This window comes from Pteropus vampyrus, unplaced genomic scaffold (assembly GCF_000151845.1).
Source record: "Pteropus vampyrus isolate Shadow unplaced genomic scaffold, Pvam_2.0 Scaffold161, whole genome shotgun sequence".
Classification (NCBI taxonomy): domain Eukaryota; kingdom Metazoa; phylum Chordata; class Mammalia; order Chiroptera; family Pteropodidae; genus Pteropus; species Pteropus vampyrus.
Window position 1 is genome coordinate 995990 of NW_011888942.1, and position 10354 is coordinate 1006343.

Below are 10354 nucleotides of genomic sequence, written 5' to 3' on the forward strand. Positions count from 1 at the left end.
AAAATAGACTTTAAAACAAGGGCTATAATAAAAGACAAAGAAGAACATTAAATAATGAAAAAGTGATCAATCCAACAAGAGGACGCAACCCTAGTAAATATTTATGCGCCAAACATAGGAGTACCTAAATATATGAAACAAATATTGACTGACTCAAAGAGAGAGGTAAACTATAATATAGTCATAGTAGGGGACTTTAACACCCATTTGACACCAATAGACAGATCTTCCAGATAGAAAATTAACAAAGAAATACCGGCCTTAAATGTCACACTAGACCAGATTGAATTAACTGATATTTTTAGAACATTTCACACCAAATCAGCAGAATATACATTCTCAAGTACACATGGAACATTTTACAAGATACACCACAAGTTAGGTCACAAACAAGTCTCAATGTGTTTAAGAAGTTTAAAATTATATCGAACATCTTCTCTGATCACATTGTATGAAAAAAGGACTCAACTACAAGAAAAACACTGAAAAATACACAAACACATGGAGGCTAAATAATATGTTACTAAACAATGAATACGTTTACAATAAGATCAAGAAAGATATCAAAAGATAACTTGAGACAATTGAAAATGGAAACACAACAACTTAAAATCTATGAGACACAGTGAAAGCAGTCCTAGGAGGGAAATTCATAGCAATACAGGCTTACTTCAAGAAACAAGAAAAAGCTCAAATAAACAACCTAACCTTACACTTAACTGGAAAAAGAACATCAAACAAAACCCAAAGTGAGTAGAAAGAAGAAAATAATAAAGATCACAGTAGAAATGAACGAAATAGAGTCTACAAAAACAATACAAAAGATCAACGAAACCAAAAGCTTGTTCTTTATAAAGATAAACAATACATATATACAATAGAATATTAGCCATAAAAAGAGATAAAATACTGCCATTTGTGACAACATGGATGGACCTCAAGATAACCATGCTAAGTGAAATATGCCAGACAGAAAAAGTCAAAAATCACATGATATCACTTATATGTGGGATAGAAACCTGAAAGCAACAAACAAACAGGACAAACAAACAGAGACTCATGGACATGGACAATAGTCTCTAGTCATTACCAGAGGTAGGGGGTGGAGGGAGAGGGGAGGTAGACAGGGTAAAGGGGGTCAAATATGTAGTGACAGAAAGAAATCCAACTATGGGAGGTGAACACAAAATGTAAACATATATATACCTAAATGTTAAAGTGTACAGTTGAAACATTGGATTTCATTAACCAATGTCACCATAAAAATTAATCAATTAATTTTAAAAAATTAATAAACCTTTAACCAGACTCATTTAGAAAAAAAGAGATAGGACTCAAATAAATAAAATGTGGAATGAAAGAGGAGAAATGACAACTGACTCCACAGAAATATAAAGGATTATAAGAAAATACTATGAGCAATTAGTGCCAACAAATTGGACAATCTGGAAGAAATGAATAATTTTCTAAAACCATACAATCTGCCAAAATTGAGTCAAGAAGAAACAGAAAATCTGAAATGACCAATTACTACTACCAAAATTGAGTCGATAATAAAAAAACTCTCAAAAATCAAAAGTCAATACTTTGTGGAAACATGGAAGAGTGAGAGACATCCCCAGATCTCTCTCTTTGAACAACAATAAGCTGAACTCTAAAACTCGACAAAAACATCCAAACTGCACACCAGCACGTCTGAGCATGAGATCTGCACATAAGAGCTACCACACGTCAGAACCCCAAGTATTGGGCGATGGGCTAGGAGACATAAAAAAAGTGTCACTTGCAGCCTCTGGAGCTTCCTGCAGGAGGAGGAAGAGGAATGAAGGTGTGAGGACTCCTCTGAACAGCCCTGCTGAGCCTGCAGTGAGCTCCTTGCGTGGGCGGCAGGGCCCAGGCATCAGGGCAGAAGACAGAGAAGTGGAACAGGACTACAGAGAAAGATCAATTGATTTATACCGGCCCCTGCTGCAAAACCAAGGCTGAGCTGCAGCTCCCAACTCCCAACCCAGAGAGACCCTCCCCACATACCTCTGAGACTGATCACCATGGAGCTCCAGGGGAATCGGAGAGAACATTGCTGAGACTATCATTAACACTGACAGGGACTGAAACAGAAGATAGTGAGTGTGATTAAATATCTACAAGAAAATATTTTAAAAAGGCATTTTTAAGGCTTTACATAAAGCAGGGATCCAAGAGCCTTAGGCATCACCTATTGGTATTCAAAATAAAAGCACCTTCTTTGCAACAGGATAAAGAGAGACCTTTACATAATAAATCTTCTTTCTGGAAAAAACAGCAGAATACACTTCCATTAATGCCTAGGTGGAGAAATAGTCCATTAAACAGCATGAACAATCAAGATGACAAAGCATCTCAGAAAGAAAGAGAAAAATCTGCAGAAAATAAGCTTACAGACATAGAAATATGCAACTTAAATGATAGAGCATTCAGGATGGTACTTCCGAAAAAACTCAGTGAGTTCCGAAACAAGTCATATCATATCAACAATTTCAGAAATTTTAAAAAAACAACTAGATGAGCAGAGCAAGGAGATTGAACCTCTCAAAAAGAACAGAATAGATCTTTTGGAGATAAAAAAAAAAACACTGCAAGAGTTGAAAAATGAAATAGCAAGTTTGGGAAATAGAGTCGACCAAATGGAGGAAAGGATCAGTGATAGCGAAGACAGAAATCTAGAAATAAATCAGAAGGAAGAAAAGAGAAACTGAAGAATGAAAAATAATGAAAGAGAAATTCAAGGGCTAACTGATTCCATCAGGAGAAGAAACATAAGAATAATAGAAGGCAAAGAAAAAGAGCAGGGACTAGAAAGCATTTTCAGACAAATAGTGGATGAAAATTTCCCAAATATAAGGAATGAGCAGGAGCTTGGAATTCAAGAATTCAATAGAACACCCAATGATCTCAACCCAAAAGGCCTTCAATAAGACACATTGTATTAAAGTTATTAAAAATCAACGACAAAGATAGAATTCTCAAAGCAGCCAGAAAGAAGAAAACAGTAACTTATAAAGGAAAACCCATTAGATTATCATTGGACATCTCAGCACAAATCTTACAAGCCAGAAAGGAACGGAATTAAATATTTAAACTATTAAGTGAAAGGAACTACCAGGCTAGAATAATGTATCTAGCTAAGCTCTCCTTTAGATATGAAGGAGAAATTAAGATATATAAAAATTGAGGGCTGTACTACAGGAAATACTGAAAGGTGTCAGCTCACCTAAAACAAAAATAACAAAACAAAACAAAACAAAACAAAACAATACATAATTAGGAGTAAAGTGACAATCAGGCAAATAGAAGCAAAGCAGTGCAACCCTTACTAAGAACAGGGCATTATAACTTAAATAATAAGTGAATTATTATAAAAAGATAGTAATGAATGTTCAGTAAACATAGGGACAAATTGACACAATAATGACTGAAAAGGGGAGGATTCAAAGATCCAAATTTGCAAAAGGGAATTGAGATAAGGCAGGCCCAAAAGAAAAGGGTTTTTATGTGTACAACTATCCTTTACATATTCATAATGATAACCACACACTAAAGATTCAGAACTGAAGTATATAACAGAAAACAAGAAGAACTAGAGGCAAAATCCACAAAAGCCAACCAAAATAAAGAAAACAGAAACACAAGGACAGAGAAGCAATGGAAACACCGAGCTACCAGAAACAAAGGAGAAAATGGCTATAAAAAAACCTCGTATTCCAATAATCACCCTAAATGTAAATGGACTGAACTCACCAAAAACAAACAAACAAACAAACAAAAAACACAGAATTTCAGAATGGAGCAAAAACCAAAATCCAATATTTGCTGTCTCCAGGAGATACATCTCAGCTCCAAAGACAAAGATAGTCTCAAAATGAAACAGTAGAAAATATTTCAAACAATTGGCATTCAGAGAAAAACAGGAGTAGCGATACTAATATTGGATGAAATAGACTTCAAAATAAAAAAGATAAAGAAAGATACTGAAGAATACTTCATAATGATAAAGGGAATCATGCATAAGAAGAAATAACACATTAATAACTATGATCCCAATTAGGGGCCCCAAAATATGTAAAGCAATTACTAACAGAACTAAAGAGAGAAACGACAAAAACACTGTTGTAGTAGGGGACCTGAATACACCACAGTCAGATATGGACAGATCATCCAAAGAGAAAATCAATACAGAAATAACCTCCTTAAATGACACATTAGATCACTGAACATAATTGGTATTACAGAGCTTTTCATCCCCAAACAGCTACTTATACATTCTTCTCTAGTGCACATGGAACATTCTCAGGGATTGACCACATATTGGGACACAGAGATAGCCACAACAAATATAAGAGGGTTGAAAACATACCAACCATATTCTCTGATCATAAGGCTCTGAAACTAGAAGTCAACTATAAAAGGAAATCAGGGAGAACCACAAATACATGGAGATTAAACAACATGATACTGAAGAATTACTGAGTCAGAGGATAAATAAAAAGAGAGATCGAGAGATATCTAGAAAAGAATGATAATGATAGTACAAAATATCAAAACTTTTGGGACATGGCAAAAGTGGTCATAAGAGGAAAGTTGATATCATTACAGGCCTACTTCCAAAAACAAAAACAAGCCCAAATGAACAACCTAATGCTTCATCTTAAAAAACTAGAAAAGGAAGAACAAATGAAGCCTAAAATCAGCGAAGGAAAGAAATCATCAAATTTAGAGCAGAAATCAATGAAATTGAAAACAAAACAAAACAAAAAACAAAAAAATATATAATGCAACAAAGAGCTGGTTCTTTAAAAAGGTTAATAAAATTGAAAACCCTGTCCAGACTCACTAAAGAAAAAAAAAAGAGAAAGGACCCAAATAAACAAAATCAGGGATGAAAGAGGGGAAATTATGACTGACATCGCAGAAATACAAAGGATCATATAAGAATATTATGAAAAAGTTTATGACACTAAATTTAATAACCTAGAAGAAATGGACCAGTACTTAGAAAAATACAACCTTCCTAGACTGAATCAAGAACTGGAAAATCTAAATAGTCTGACCGGCAGCATGGAAATTTAAAGAATTATCAAAAACTTACCAAAATGTAAAAGTTCAGGACCAGATGGCTTCACCAGTGAATTCTACCTAACATTCAAAGATTTAATACCTATTCTCCTCAAACTTTTTCAAAAAATTCAAAGAAAAGGCAATACTTCCCAATGCATTTTATGAGGTCAATATTACTATGATACCAAAACTTGGTAAGGATACTGTAAAGAAAACAAACAAACAAACAAACAAACTACAGACCAATATCTCTCATGAACACAGAGGCAAAAGTCCTTAAGATATGAGTGAACAGAATACAGCAAAATATTAAAAAGATAATACACCATGATCAATTGAGCTTCATCCCAGGGGCACAAGGATGGTTCAACATATGCAAATTGATTAATGTGATACACCACATAAACAAATTAAAAAATAAGAATCATATGATCATATCAATAGATATAGAATCCACTTATGATCAAAACTCTCAACAAAATCGGTATAGAAGGAAAGTACCTTAACATCATAAAGTCCATCTATGACAAACCCACCATTATACTTACTGGTGAAAAACTAAAAATCTTCCCTCTAAAATCAGGGACAAGGCAAGGATGTCCACTATCACCACTATTATCCAATATAACATCGGAGATACTAGTGAGTGCAATCAGACAAGAGAAATATATAAAAGGCATCCAAATAGGAAATGAAGAAGTCAAACTGTCACTATTTGCAGATGACATGATTCTCTATTAGAAAACCCTAAAGACTCCACAAGAACACTACTAGAAACAATAAACAAATACAGAAAAATCTCTAGATACAAAATCAACATTCAAAAACCCATAGCTTTCCTATATTCTAATAATGAAGTGTCAGAAAAAGAAGTGGAAAAAATAAATCCTTTTGCAATTGCAACAAAAATAAAATAAAATACCTAGGAATAAATCTAACGAAACATGTGAAAGACCTATATAAAGAAAACTACAAGATGCTATTAAAAGAAATTGAAGAAGATACAAAGAAATGGAAAGATATTCTGTGTTCGAAGGATTGGAAGAATCAGCATAGTGAAAATGACCTTATTACCTAAAGCATTATATAAATTTAACACAATCCTCATCAAAAGCCCATCAGCATTTTTTAAAGAAATAGAACACAAAATCAACAGACTTGTATGGAAGCACAAAAGACCCCAAAATGCAATAGCCATCCTGAGAGAAAAGAACGAGGCCAGAGGCATCACTCTGCTCGACTTCAAATTATGCTACAAAGCAACAGTGATCAAAACAGCATGGTTTGGGCAGAAAAACAGACATACGGAACAGTGGAACAGAATTGAGAGTCCAGAAGTCATCCATATGTATACGGGCAAATAATTTTTGACAAAAAAAGCCAAAAACGTTGAGTGGAGAAAAGAAAGCCTCTTCAATAAATGGTGCTGGGAAAACTGGAAAGCCACCAGCAAAAGACTGAAACTACACTGCAATCTATCACCACACACCAAAATTAACTCAAAATGGATTAAGGATCTGAATATAAAACCTGAAATAATAAAGTGCAAAGAATTAAACATAGGAACTAAATTCAAAGACCTTGGACTTAAAGAGGATTTTATGAATTTGACTTCAAAAGCTAGAGAAGTGAAAGCAAAAGTAAATGAATGGGACTACATCAAACTAAAAAGCTTCTGCTAAGCAATAGATACCATCAACAGGGTAAAGAGATAAGCATCCAAATAGGAAAATATATCTGTAAGCAATGCCTCCTATAAGGACCTAACATCCAAAATATACAAAGAACTCATTTGACTCAATAACAACAATAAAACAAATGGGCAGAAGATCTGAACAGATACTTCTCCCTAGAGGACACACAAATGGCCACAAATATATGAAAAGATGCTCAACATCGCTAGCTATTAGGGAAATGCCAATCAAAACCACAGTGAGATACCATCTCATACATGTTAGAATGGCTATAATCAACAGGAGAAGTAATAACAAATGTTGGAGAGGATGTGGAGAAATAGGAACCCTCATCCACTGCTGGTGGGACTGCAAACTGGTACAGCCGCTAGGGAAAACAAAATGGATGTTCCTCAAAAAACTAAGAATTGATTCACCATATGATCCAGTAATCTCTCTGCTAGGTATTAACCCCAAAGTCTTGAAAACTCATATCAATAAAGATATTTACACACCGTTGTTCATAGCAGCATTATTCATGATGGCCAGGACAGGGAAGCAACCAAAGTGTCCTACGATAAATGATTGGCTAAAGAATCTGTAGTCCATATATATATAATGGAATATTACTCAGCCATAACAAGAGATGAAATACTGCCATTTGCGACAACATGGATGGACCTCGAGATAATCATGCTAAGTGAAATAAGCAGACAGAAAAAGTTGAAAACCACATGACATCTCTTATATGTGGGATATAAATCTAAAAGTAACAAATGAACAGGACAAACAGAGACTCATGGACATGGACTATAGACTAGTGGTTACCAGAGGGTAGGATTGGGGGGAGGAGAGGGGCGGAAGACAGGGTAAAGCGGGTCAAATATAAAGGGGTAGAGGGAAGGTGAAGTGGGTAAAGGGGATCAAATACATAGCAGCTGACGGAAACTGGACTTTGGGTGAATACACACAATAGAATATACAGATGTCAAATTATAATGTACACCTGAAAATTATATACTTGTATTAACCAATGTTACCTCAATAAACTTAATTTAAAATAATAAAAAGACATCATCACTAAAAAAATCAAAAGTGTATTCAAGAAATGATGTTGGGAAAACTGGACAGTTACATGCAAATAAAATAAAATAAAATAAAACTGGACCACCTTCTTATACCATATACAAGAATAAACTCAAAATGGATTAAAGACTTAAATGTAAGACCCCAAACCATAAAACTCCTAGAAGGAAACATAGGTAGTAAACTCTCTGATATTGCTCTGAGTAATATTTTTTCTGATAAATCTTCTTAGTCAAAGGAAACAAAAAATAAACAAATGAAATTATAGCAAACTAAAAAGGTTTTGCATAGCGAAAAAAAGTTGTCAACAAAGACAAATTGCTGAATGGGAGAAGGTATTTGCCAATGATACATCTGATAATGGGTTAATATCTAAAATTTATAGAGAACTCATACAACTCAACACCCCCTCCTCCCAAAAAACAATTCAATTAAAAAATGGACAGGGGATCTGAATAGTCATTTCTCCAAAGAGGACATACAGATGGCCAATAGACATATGAAAAGGTGCTCAGCATCACTAATCATCAGAAAATTGCAATTTAAAACCACAATGAAATATTACCTCACATGTGTCACAATGGCTATCATCAATAAAACAAAAACAACAAGTGTTAATGAGGATACAGAGGAAAAGGAACTCTCATGCACTGGCGGTGGGATTGAAAATTGGTACAACCACTATGGAAAACAATTTGGTTGTTTCTTAAAAATAGAAGTAACTTATAACTCAGCAACGGCATTTCTGGGTATTTATTCAAGAAGACCAAAACACTAATTTGAAAAGGTGTATGCACCCTACATTCACTGCAGTGCTATTTATAATAGCCAAGATATGGAAACAACCTAAATGTCCATCAATACATGGTTGAGTAAAGATGTGGTACATGTATACAATGGAATATTACTCAGCCATAAAAAAAATAAAATGTTACCATTTGCAATGACATGGATGGACCTAGAAGGTATTATGCTAAGTGACGTAAGTCAAACAGGAAAATGAATACCATATGATTTTAATTATATGCAGAATCTAAAGAACAAAATGAACAAACATAAGAAAAACAGATTCATAATTACAGAGAAAAAATGTTGATTGCCAGGTAAAAGTGGGGTTGCGGGACTGGGTCGAAAAGGTGAAGGGATTAAGTAATACAAATTAGTAGTTACAAAATAGTCATGAGAGGTGTAAAGTATGGCATAGGAAATAATGTCTACGATACTGTAATAGCAAGTATAGTTTCGGGTGGGTACAAGACTAACTGCAGGAAATCACTTTGTAAATTATATAAAAGTTTAACCATTAGGTTGCACATCTGTTACTAATATAAAATAATATTGAATGTCAACTAAGTAAAAAATAAAAATTTTAAAAATTAAAAATAATAAAATAAATAAGTAGAACAAAATCTAGCAAAGAAACTGATTTTTTTATATCTTAAGCAAACTGTGCACTATTATAAAATTGAATTAACTTCAAACAAATTACACATCAAGTTAATTTTAAAAATTCCAAACCAGTGTGGAAAATTCACACTCAAAAAATGTGTTATTAAATATATAAATGGCACAAATGTAATATTTAAGCTACTGAACCTACAGAATTCAGAAGTGCAAATTTTCAACTGCTTCAAGGAGCTCTAGGGTTACTTTGGAGGTGCTGCTCCTTCAGGAATATCGGGCAGATGTTGCTGAAAATACTTGTTTTTTAAACTGTTTAAAAAGATTATCTCTTATGTTTTAAACAGTGAAATCCCTAGTTTCATTTTTAGTTCAATGACAGTTATGATTTATGAAAAAAAAATAACTTGCAAAAATAATAGACTCTAAACAGCCAGATTCTACATTTAACATTAGACACTATCACCATATGATGTATTCGACTGTGATTATGAAATGGTTCAGTTAAATTCCACTCCTGCACTACCACCCACTGGTATTGTGAAGAGTACATGGACTAGGATGGTTTATGATTCTTCTTAAACTGATAAACTCTGAGAGCTCCTTCATTTTCAATTAGTATCTTTACAGAAATCAGTAAAGTTTCCCTTAAATAACCAGCAAGTAACAAGAATGTGCTTGACAATCGAGACTCTCATGACTATACTATTCTGTCAGTTCTTAACCTAACAGATCAAATAAAATATGCTCTCTCTCTAGGATATGCACACCATTAACTGCTGACTGTAATGCTGTTGAAAATGATCGTGAAGCATAGTATTTGTACACAATTCATTACATGCTTTCCATCATATTGAAATAGCATCATGTCACAATTAGCTGTTGTTTAGCCTGATAAGAATTTGTTGTAATTAGATCTTGCTTCGTATTTATAAAAAACAGATATAATTTGAAATAATGTATTAACTAAAATAAAATGACTAAAAATGTAATTTCCCCAAACACATTGATGTTTTTCTTTTTCTTTGTGTGTGTGTAAAAATCTTTATATGTATGTGTGTGTGTGTGCGTGTGTGTGTGTGTATATATATATATATATA